Raw genomic sequence first — 10,900 nt, 5'->3', positions numbered from 1 at the left:
GTTTTTGTTTTGTTTTGTTTTGCTTTTTCCACTTCTTGTGTGTGTCCTAAGACATTCCTTGCAATGACCACTGTGCTTGGAGCCTCTGAAACTAAGCAATTGGAGACCATAATGTCTGCAACCATTATCATAAGTCCAAATGGAGCTCTCTTAATTGTGATGCGTATGAACTTAAAGCAAGGTCTCTTTCCCTTAATGTAAGAAAAGACATTTGATTTGCTGATCATTATGTGATCATCATAATCAGCATTTACAGCAACTTGGCTGAAAGTTGTGGCCAAGTTGAAAAGAATAAGGAGAGTGACACATGATAAGCAAGATCATATTGATTTGATGTGTTAAGAATACAGAGATAGACAGCTCTGAAGTTTTGTGTGTGTGTGTGTGTGTGTGTGTGTGTGTGTGTGTGTGTGTGTGTGTGTGTGTGTATGTGTTCAAATCCTATTTGAATCAAGGATGGTATAGAAAACTGCTATCATTTAAAACATTTGAGTTTTCAAGAGTACTCTGCCCATCTGTTCTGTTTCTTCCAGCTTGGTATTACTAAATTTGGAGGCAGCCTCCAAGTGATAAATTATCTTTAGTACTTCAGGACAATGTTGATGCTAAAATGTCCTAGCTCCTATTTACAAGCTTTCAAAAAGCAAAACAGTTACACGTGTGTGAAAAATAGTTACAGCTTACAGAGTATATTCAGGTATGTCTTGTGTGTTTAGTTATAGAAAATAAATTTATAATATCATTTGCTTATTTCTCAATAGCAGGATTGTGGTTAACTTTAATTCATGGTTCATTTCCAATCCCTACATGCAAACGTGAATAGAGATGAGGCTGTGCTGTGGAATAATCTTTTTGTACACTGTGAAGATGTGTCACTCTGACTGGTTTAATAAAAAGCTGAACAGCCAATAGCTAGGCAGGATTTCTGGGCAGAGAGGACCTTGAGGAGAAGAAGGTGGAGACACTAGGAGACACAGAGCAAGCTGGATGAGCATTATGGAGATGAGGTAATAAAGCCATGAGGCAGAAAGTAAGTTAATAGAAACGGGTTAATTTAAGTTATAAGAGCTAGTTAGAAACAAGCCTAAGCTAAGGCTGAGCTTTCATAATTAATATAAGTCTCCATGTCACTTTTTGTGAGCTAGTGGCCCAAAGAAAAGCCTGACTACAGCTATGTCTCTGGCTTCAATGTCTTTAAGCCATTAGCTCTTTCCATCATCCAGATATCCTTATGTGGAAACTTAGGTTCATCGTAATATGCAAACATTCTTCTGTTTCTCCTATCTTTCTTCATGCAATCAATTTCTTTTCAGCTATCCAAAGGTAAAGGGTAACCAGTCTAAGGCTACTCTTGGTCTCTAGTCTCTTGCTTCTCAGAGATGGTGAGTTAAGTCTAGGGGGTTCTGTAACTTCTGAGTTTATAAGTCCCCACCTTTTGTCAACACTCCCTGGGACAATACCCAGTTTCCTATTTTGCTTTATGCTAATAAGGCAATAAGCAATCTGTTTGTCACAATAAGCAATCTGTTTGTCAACTTCATTTCTTAAGACATGTTTTTCCTCTCACGTTGACAGATTTGTAAAGGGGTTTATGCGCATGCACAATTCTTTTGCTACCTCAATTGGGGGTAATTAAACATATTATCCATGACCTATCATTAGATGTGCTAAGTGTTCTAAATAATTCTTCCTATCTAGAACTTACTTTTATGCTCAGTGTAGTCATGTCTAGTTATGATTTTCATCCAGGAGAACAAAGTCCACATAAAATTCAGCTCCACAAAGTGTGGATTTTCTACTCCTGGGATTCTGAGCATTTTTTTTCTAGTTTTCATACTGCTTCCTCAAACTTTAGAAAATTGAAGGAAAAAAAAAACCTCAAGGACTTCTATTTATCACATCTTACCAAAACACCTGAACCTAGTAACCCAAGAACTGAAAACATGTCAATGTCTATTGGGCTTGATGAAGAAAGATGGATTCTCTAAGAATCAACTATGGATTTAAAAAAAAAAAAAAAAGGTTGGGACAGAGTACTCATGGCCTACATGAGTGTCTAGAACCAACGTGGTAGCAAGGGATGTGACCACTGCACATTTTATTTGTAAGAAGCTTATGGGTCAAGTTGTACTTTCTTTGCTTCTAAGAAGTTCATGACAAGATACTTTAAAAACATTTTCTATAACCTTTCAATTAAGAAAAAAAAGTTAAGGGGAGAGGTGAAGAGTGGACTCAGCACATGTTGCTCTTCAGGGGACCAGAGTTCAACTCCCAGCACCTACACAGCAGGGCACAAATATCTGTAACTCCAATCCCAGGATATTTGATGCTCTGACCTCCAAGGGCACTAGGCACACTCAGAATACTCATGCATACCATGCATACATGAAGGCAAAATAGTAATACAATGAATTAATAAAAGAAATAAGTCTAAATTTTTTTAAGAAAAATCTTAAATAATTTATTAAACAGAGTGAATGGAAATAAAAATTTATCAGCAATAGATATCCTGAAGAGTTCTTGTATCTTCAGGGATTTATTAAGCAGACAAAGAGAAATATATTCTTCAAGTGGAATATACTCTTGACTTTCCCAAGAAAAACTTTAAAGAAACCTACATCAACATTTCTGCCTCCCGATCTGTGGGCATCACCTGAGTATGGCAAAGCCTCAAAGAACAGATCTGCCACATGCAGATCATGACCAAGGAGACTCCATAATTTCTGAGTTCTATTCTAGCTTTAGTCTCTATACCTTGCATTCAAATTCGACATATTATAAGCCATTGAAGTATTCAAAAGCAATTTATTTCCTCCACGTCTTCCTCTCTAACTGAACCAAACATCTTTGCAATTCAGTGGGGTTATCATAATTCTGTTAAACTCATATTTAAAACATCTTCTCACTTAGGCCCAGTTCCTGTTTTTGTTTGATGAGCCAAAAATCCGCAATGGGAAAACAAAGTTGGAAGTAAAAACAACCAGTCACATACTTAGACAATTTGAGAACATTGCCTGGGTATCCAGATTTTTATAAAAATTTTCAAAAATAGGAAACTTACATGCATTATTTTTCTTCAGACTATCAGTTAACTGCTTAGGCTACTTTTCATTAATATGTATTTTGAATTTTCTATCTCAGGAATATAACAAAGGTTTATATTTTGAAAAATGATGTTTCCCATAATCTAACTTCAAATTTTGTGTGTAAACAGATCTTTCTCTATCAGAGATTTGGAAAACATGCTGCTTTGTGTCAAGAAGTGGAAGGCTGTGGGAACCCAAGCCTGGAAACATTTCCATCTATATGAAGATATCTCACATATGAGATATCTGTGAATTATTATGACAGCTATGAATCGGATATGCTGGGCAAGCAACCCAAACCATTGTTTTCAAGCTGGGAAGTGTAGTTCATTGGTGGAGTTCTTGTCTCCCCATATTCCATCCACAACCCTGAAGGACAAACAATTTAAAAGTAAAATCTCTTAGAAATTCAAATTTTGACTTTGACCTTTGATTTTGAAAAGTTCCCAGACAAGACTACCAAAGGATGGCCTCTCACTCAGGTTAAGAGACTGTGATTATGAAATTCAATTCTACCTCAAATTTTCTTCACTTTGTGTTAAAAATAAGTGGGGCTAATCCTGGGTGTGTATACAAAATATTTATATTTTACAACCTAGCCATAGAAAAGTGTCTCTGTTTTCTATTTGGGTATGTGTTAATTTACATTTATGTTTTGCAATATAGAAATCAAGATGAATGCAATACCTTAAGCTGAGAAAGAGTTCTGATTATTCCTAATAATTTTGTGCAGTGTTCATAATATTCAGTTTTGAACAGAACACCACACACACGCACACATACACACACACATACACACACATACACACACACACACACAAACACACTTTTATTGGCTCTGTTGTTTTTCAATATAATTTTAAGCTCCCTAAAGAAACAAGATGCATCAAGTAGAGCTTTAAATACAGTCTCTTAAAAGCACAGGGAATGATGATTTCAGCCAGTTTTACATTTCAGCAGAAACATATGCAGCAGCAGCTGAGTGCTGGAGCTTGGAGACCATGGATCTTCTGGAACCCAGCAAGAAAATTGTGACTTGCATGCAAAGTACCAGAGAATCACTTTTCCTCGTTTGTGAATTAAGCTGAGACTTCAGAAGGATCAAAAAGACAAAGAAACATATTGCGTTTTCAATCTGGTGATCTTCAACAGAACTCTAAGCAAATTCCAATGGAATTAATTACATACCAAATCCTTCAATAATACTGAAAAAGCTTTCTTTTCTGTAGTAGCTGAATAGTGTCTTTTAAATGTCTCTTTCTGTGTGTCTTCTTAACAGTATAAAACAAATCCAAAGCCACAGTGAAAGACTGTAAGGAGAAAATGTGTTCCTCAGGTGTGGAGTCTTCCCAAGGCATGCAAGCGTTACTCCTGTGCTCTGTGGCCGGCTCAAGGCACTGCTCAATTATCATCTGTTGCCATGAGGGATCGTGTTTTAATCTGTATATAAACAAAGTGATAAAATAAAAACATCACATTTACAAAGCCGAAGGATGCTCCATTTTATGAGAGGATGCCAGCAATTACTGTAGTCATGTTGCTCGCTTGCCATAATGGTAGCGAATAGGATGCATCTGCATGTAATGTCAGACAGCCCCATCACAAATGCCACAACTAATGTGAAAATCACTACCCTCTCCTAGCAGAGTGGAGGAACCTGAGACTGCCATACCACTAGGTATTTAATGATAGCTTTCATGTATTAAAGATGCACATTTGCACATCATTACCTTTGTGGAAAACCTGATTCATTTGCTCACTGTAATAGGAAAAACAAATCAGAAAAGGTGAACTCAGCTTCCTACAGAGTCTGGAATCTAAATGAGGGATCATAATCCTACAAGGTTTTCAAAAATGAAAGTTGTTTTGAGAGAGAATGGCTGTCACAGTTAGAATCCCAGAGTCTAGATACAAGAGACCATAAAATTCCCTGATTGTCTAATGACTTGTAGCAACCCACCTTCCAACCACCTGAATCACTCTAGCACCTCAATTAAAAATCATATTCCTTTGACATCAAGTGTGATTAAAGTTTTATATTGGTACCTAAAGCTTTTTGAATTTGTGGTTGCATTTCTTTAAGTATTGGGTGTGTAAATTAAAAAAAAAAACATGTCAATTTAGAGTATTCAGGGAGAGACTCTAGACATAATATGGACTACAAAAATGCCTTTAAACATATATATTTGTATAATTTATATATATTATATGTTATATATTTACAATAAATCCCATATACATACACATATGTGTATTATATATTTGTTTATTATATATGTATTGTATATGTTATATGTATTTTTATATATGGGATTTATTGAACTGACTTACATACAGGCTGTAGTCCAGCTAATCCATCCCATATATATATATACATATATAATACATATGTGTATTATATATGTGTTTATTGTATATGTATTGTATATGTATTTTTATATATGGGATTTATTGGACTGACTTACATACAGGCTGTAGTCCAGCTAATCCAACAATGGCTGGCTGTGAACAGAAAGCCCAAAAATCCAGTATTGGCTCAGTCCCACAAGACTTGATGTCTCAGCTGGTCTTCTGTAGACGCTGGAATCCCAAAGAAGTAGGCTCCAATGCCAGTGAAGGAATGGGTGTGCCAGCAAGGCAAGGACAATCAGGCAAAGAGCAAAAGCTTCCTTCATCCATGTCCTCACATAGGCTTCCAGCAGAAGGTGTGGCCCAGATTAAAGGTGTGTCTTCTTGCCTCAAGATCTGGAATAAAAGTGTAGTCTTCCTACCTCAAAAGTCTAGACTAGAAGTGGATTTACCCACTTCAAACCAAGCAAAAATAATATCTTACAGGTGTGCCCTCCACTTCTAGATTGTAGCCCATTCTAGATGTAGTCAAGTTGACAACCAAGAATAGCTGTCACAGTAGCTGAGCAAGCCAGGGGAAGCAAGCCAGTAAGCAGCATTCCTCTCTCTACTTCGTTTCAGTGCCTGCTTCCGGATTCCTGCCTTGGCTTCCCTTGATAGCCAAATAAACCTTTTCCTTCCCCACATGTTTTTACACATGGTCTTTTTTCATAGCAACAGAAACTAAACCAGGAAACAGAGCTAAATACAGTTTCGTTTACTGTTCTGGAGGTTAAAGAGCATGATAGCAATGTTGAGTTGGCTCTGTTGACATCTCAGTCACAGTAAAAGTGCACATGAGAGTAAGAGACGTCATTATCAGCCAGGAAGTGGGGTACTGGGGAGTGGCCCCCTTCTAAGAGCCAACTGAGGAATCTTATGAAAGTGCCTTTCCCCTCTTCCCAGGGTGCACATCCAATGACCCAACCAACTGCTCCTAGGTTGTACTCTCCATTGTTCCACTATTCCCACATTCCCTCCTGAAGCTCTGGTTTCCAACCCGTGAACCCTTCCTTATAGGATACACTCACATCACATCCACACTGTAGCATTCTGCTTCTAAGGCTCAGGTCAGCCTCATGATTCACAATGCCTTCAGGTCATCCCTTGACACACAAAGCATCATACGAAGTCCAAGTCCAAAGTTTCTTCTGTGATTCAAGGGAAACTCATTTGTGCACATTTATTGTTTTTAATTTAATACTTCCAGGATATAGTGAACGACCAACCCAGGGAAGACATTTCTATTCCCAAAGAAAGAGATAAGCAGATAGAAATGAGTAATTATCCCAGAGCAAGACTGAAATACAACACTAAGTCTTAAAGCTTTAATTCCAATATTGTATGCACACTGTCATGACACAAAATGCCCCCAAAGACTCAGTTACCACACCTTTATATCCTCAGTGGTCAAAGGTCACATGACTATTTTTGTAGGTTGGCTTTACATGCTCCCTGTCCTATTCCCTGGCAGACATTGATATGCTGCTGGTTACTCTATTCTTCTGAAATCCCCATCACGTCTTCTCTTTATAGTCCTCTAGGGCATTTTCCATTGGAAGTTCTTAATATGTGATCTGTGTGTGACAAGAATCTTCATGGTGTCACCAGCTTCCCTTGACTTTTTTTTTTTAAGGCAGACCACAATGGCCCCTGTTGCAGAAACAACAGCACACGAACAAACATAAACCCAGATTGTTTGGACAAGTTTTAACTATAGTTGCAGTCACAGAGCACTTTAATGGAAAACAAGAATTCCAAGGTGACTCTAGGGAGCTGTCATTTCCTCTATGCATGAGGATTGTCACCATCATAGAGTAGAGATTGTTGTGGTGACCTAAAAAATACCTTGGCCTCATAGTCATGGTAATAATATAAAATAGTACAATGTCCGCTGGGTTTGTAGTAATGACAAGTATTTATATTCCCTTACAGAATAGTGGAGAATGTGGGCTCTCACCTGAGATTCTAGCTACTGCTTACACTTGCTTCAGCTTCCAATGGTCTTGTTGGCACTAGAGTATATAGGGGGTGCGAGGTCTGCTGAGGGAGGGTATATAGTGATGAAGTTTTAGTTATCGTTCATTCCAGTATGGGACCTTTTGGTGGTATAGCCATTTTTGAGTGATCCATGATCCTTTTAGTAACTCCTTACTCATGTTCCTGTAACCCCAATAAAATACTCCTTGATTTACCAAGCAAGATATAGATGGAACTCTCTCTGTGGTCTGCCATGGATGCCCTATGGGAGGTGCAGAGTCATTTCTTCACATCTCTTCAAGTTGCATAGTGAAAGTTTAGCTAGCTGGTGGACTGGGCTTTGAGGTCCCATGAAAGATCTTATAGCTCTCTGGGCCTGTGGTGGGAGAGGTGATAGCTCAGATTTACATGCTCTGTGTTCTCTGCCATCTAAAGCACTTAGCTCTGCTTCTCCACCATTGAAAGCACCTGGTTCACACCCTTCTGTGCATGTGAAACTCTTCACATGGACACCATTGCTCAGCCCCATCTTCTTTACCCACTCTGAGCAGGTCATAAGTTTCTGTTTCCTGGTGGTTTCACTCTACCCCATTCTTCTGCCAAGCTTCACTGTGAATGTGACCCAAAGCTCTAATTCTCAGGCTGTATTCTAAATGCTTTATTGGTTAGAAATGTCTTTCATCAAATAATCCATTCTGTCCTTGAAATGGTCCTTCCATGAAGCTCCAGGGCTTGGACAGAACACCTCACCTTTCACATTGTTTTTTATTTTATTTGTTTGTTTGAGACAGCCCCTCTCTGTGTAGCATTGGGGCCTGTCCTGGAACTCTGTAGCCCAGGCTGGCCTCAAATTCACAGAGCTCTGCCTGACTCTGCCTCATGAGTGAGGGATTAAAGGCATGTGCCACCACTGGCCAGCTTACATTTCTTTTTTTAGCTTTATTTGTGAGTGTGTGTGTGTGTGTGTGTGTGTGTGTGTGTGTGTGTGTGTGTGCATGTGTGCACATGTGAGCTCATATTCACTGGTGTGGAGGTCAGTAGATAATTTTCAGGAGTTCATTCTCTCCTTCCGGGTCAGGCTTCAGTCTTGGTCGAAGGCATCTTTACCTACTGACTCATAGTGTGGCCAGCAATGCCTGGACTCATCTTGGACCAGAGTTTTATCTGGCTGTGTTGCTGTTATAGACTGAATTATGTGTCATTCCTCTCTCAAAATTCACATAAAGTTTGAATTCTCAGTTTATGGAATGTGAATGTGTTTGGAGATAAGGTCTTTAAACAGACAATTGAGTTATAATAAAGTACTTCACATGACAGTCTCTTCTATGAAGAAAAATTAGAAAATCCAAGAAAAGAAGGAGAAGACACTGGACTACAAGGCAGGAAGAGAGGTCACAGAGGAAACCAGTCCTAGGACACCTGGATCCCAGATGGCTGCCATTCAGAGCTATGGGAAACAGATTCCTTTAAGGCACCTGAGATATGTACTTTCTATGCAAGCCTAGAAAACTGATACAAGTGACCTTCCAACAAAGTTGTGCCTTCATATTAAAACTCCTGTTGGGAGGCTTTATTGAAAAAAAATCACAATGTCTGACCATAGGGACCTTCCCATAGCTACATAGAGACAGTAATCCAGTCAGTACTGTTCCTAGAGAGAGTCTAGCTGAGCATGCACCACCATTGCCCAGCTTCTCACATCCCTCCTCTTTACATGTTTATATGTAACTCACTGGGTCCCACTGGTATTTACAACCCTGACCTGTGGGCTGGATTAATTTTATTATTTACACAGTTCCTATTCTTCCAAATGTAGCTAGTTATCTCTCATGCAGAAACTGCCTTTGTCCTGCTCAGACACCTCTGGAAAAGCTTCACAAGGTGGCAGCATGTATTGGTGACATGGGTTGTCTATCACAAGCAATTATCTCTATGAACCTGTCTCTTCAAAAGAGTGGGAAATGTAAATTGGTAAAAATGCTTTAAATATCAGGAATATATTATATACCTTGCTATGAATAGTGTGTGTGTATGTGTGTGTGTGTGTGTGTGTGTGTGTGTGTGTGTGTGTGTGTGTGTTCACTGGTATTATTACTTCATGCTTGACAACTATTTTCAATAGCAGAGACACAGACATATTTGCAATTTTTAAACAAACTTGAATATCATGAATGCCATGTCTATGCATGACTCCCAGGTGTGGACCTGACTAGGGTAGAAAGGAAACAAAGAAATGACAGACAGATGGACATATGGACAAAAAGCTGGGATTGAGTGGTCTGGGCTATCCGTGGGAGAAACAGCAGCACGTTGGAAACTCAATGTGTGTCTATTATACCCAATTGAACAGACAGTTATGTATGGGTTATTACATAGAAGTGAACAAGGAGGTGGGTTATTACATACAAATAAACAAGGAACTGGGGTTTATGGCATAGACAGCTTTAGCTGATCTTGGTAGGAGCAATCTCTGTTAGTGGAATAGTCTTCAGACCATAACTGTCTAGTGGGAGAAAGACATGGTGGACATTTGCTGAAAATACCCTTAACATTTGTACCCAGGATCCCCTAGAAAGTCTTTGCCATCTGTGTTAGGTAGGGTTTCTATTGCTGTGGTGAAATGTCATGATAAAAAAGCAAGTTGGGGAGGAAAGGGTTTATTTGGCTTACACTTCAGCATTGCTGTTCATTCCTGAAGGAAGTCAGGACAGGAACTCAAACAGAGCAGGAACCTGGAGGCAGGAGCTGATGCAGAGGCCATGGAGGGGTGCTGCTTACTGACTTGCTCCTCATGGCTTGCTCAGTCTGCTTTCTTATAGAACCCAGGACCAGCAGCCCAGGGATGACACCACCCACCATGGGCTGGGCCCTCCCACATTGATCACTAAATGAGAAAATGTCTTACAGGTGTGTTTCAAGGAATCATTTCCCCAGCTGAGGCTGCTTCCTCTGATGATGTCGTTTGTGTCAAGTTGACACAGAGAACCAGCCAGGACAACATCCTGCTGAGCTTTACCTCAAGGGAATTTACCATTTTCCTATGGGTTTGAGGCTGGAGACCTTGATGTGCCCATGCCTACGTCAAAGCACATTCACTCAGGACTCATTCACTCAGGGCTTCCTCTGCTCCCTACACATTTCGGCATAGCCTTCATTTTTACTGGGAACACATCCATTTTCCCACCTGCAGCAAGCTCTAGGCTCACTGTTGAAAAGCACCATCTTCTCTAAGGTGTCAATCAAAGTAGCAGCATGGAAGCCAGCCAGTGAGGCTCTGTGGTAACCACGTCCTGGGAGGTCCGGATTGAGAATCATGTTTGTTTAGAGCTGGTTTTCCATGGGTTGGAACTCCCATTAGGAGAGGTTCATAGCTGTGGTGGGCTGGTCCCTCCCCCCCCCCCGAAAAAAAATGGTGAGGTTTTTTGTTTGTGTTTTGTTTTTGTTGT

Source organism: Peromyscus californicus, unplaced genomic scaffold, assembly GCF_007827085.1.
Source record: "Peromyscus californicus insignis strain IS unplaced genomic scaffold, ASM782708v3 Scaffold_17__1_contigs__length_78620276, whole genome shotgun sequence".
NCBI lineage: Eukaryota > Metazoa > Chordata > Mammalia > Rodentia > Cricetidae > Peromyscus > Peromyscus californicus.
Note: the sequence above shows the minus strand (reverse complement) of the source record.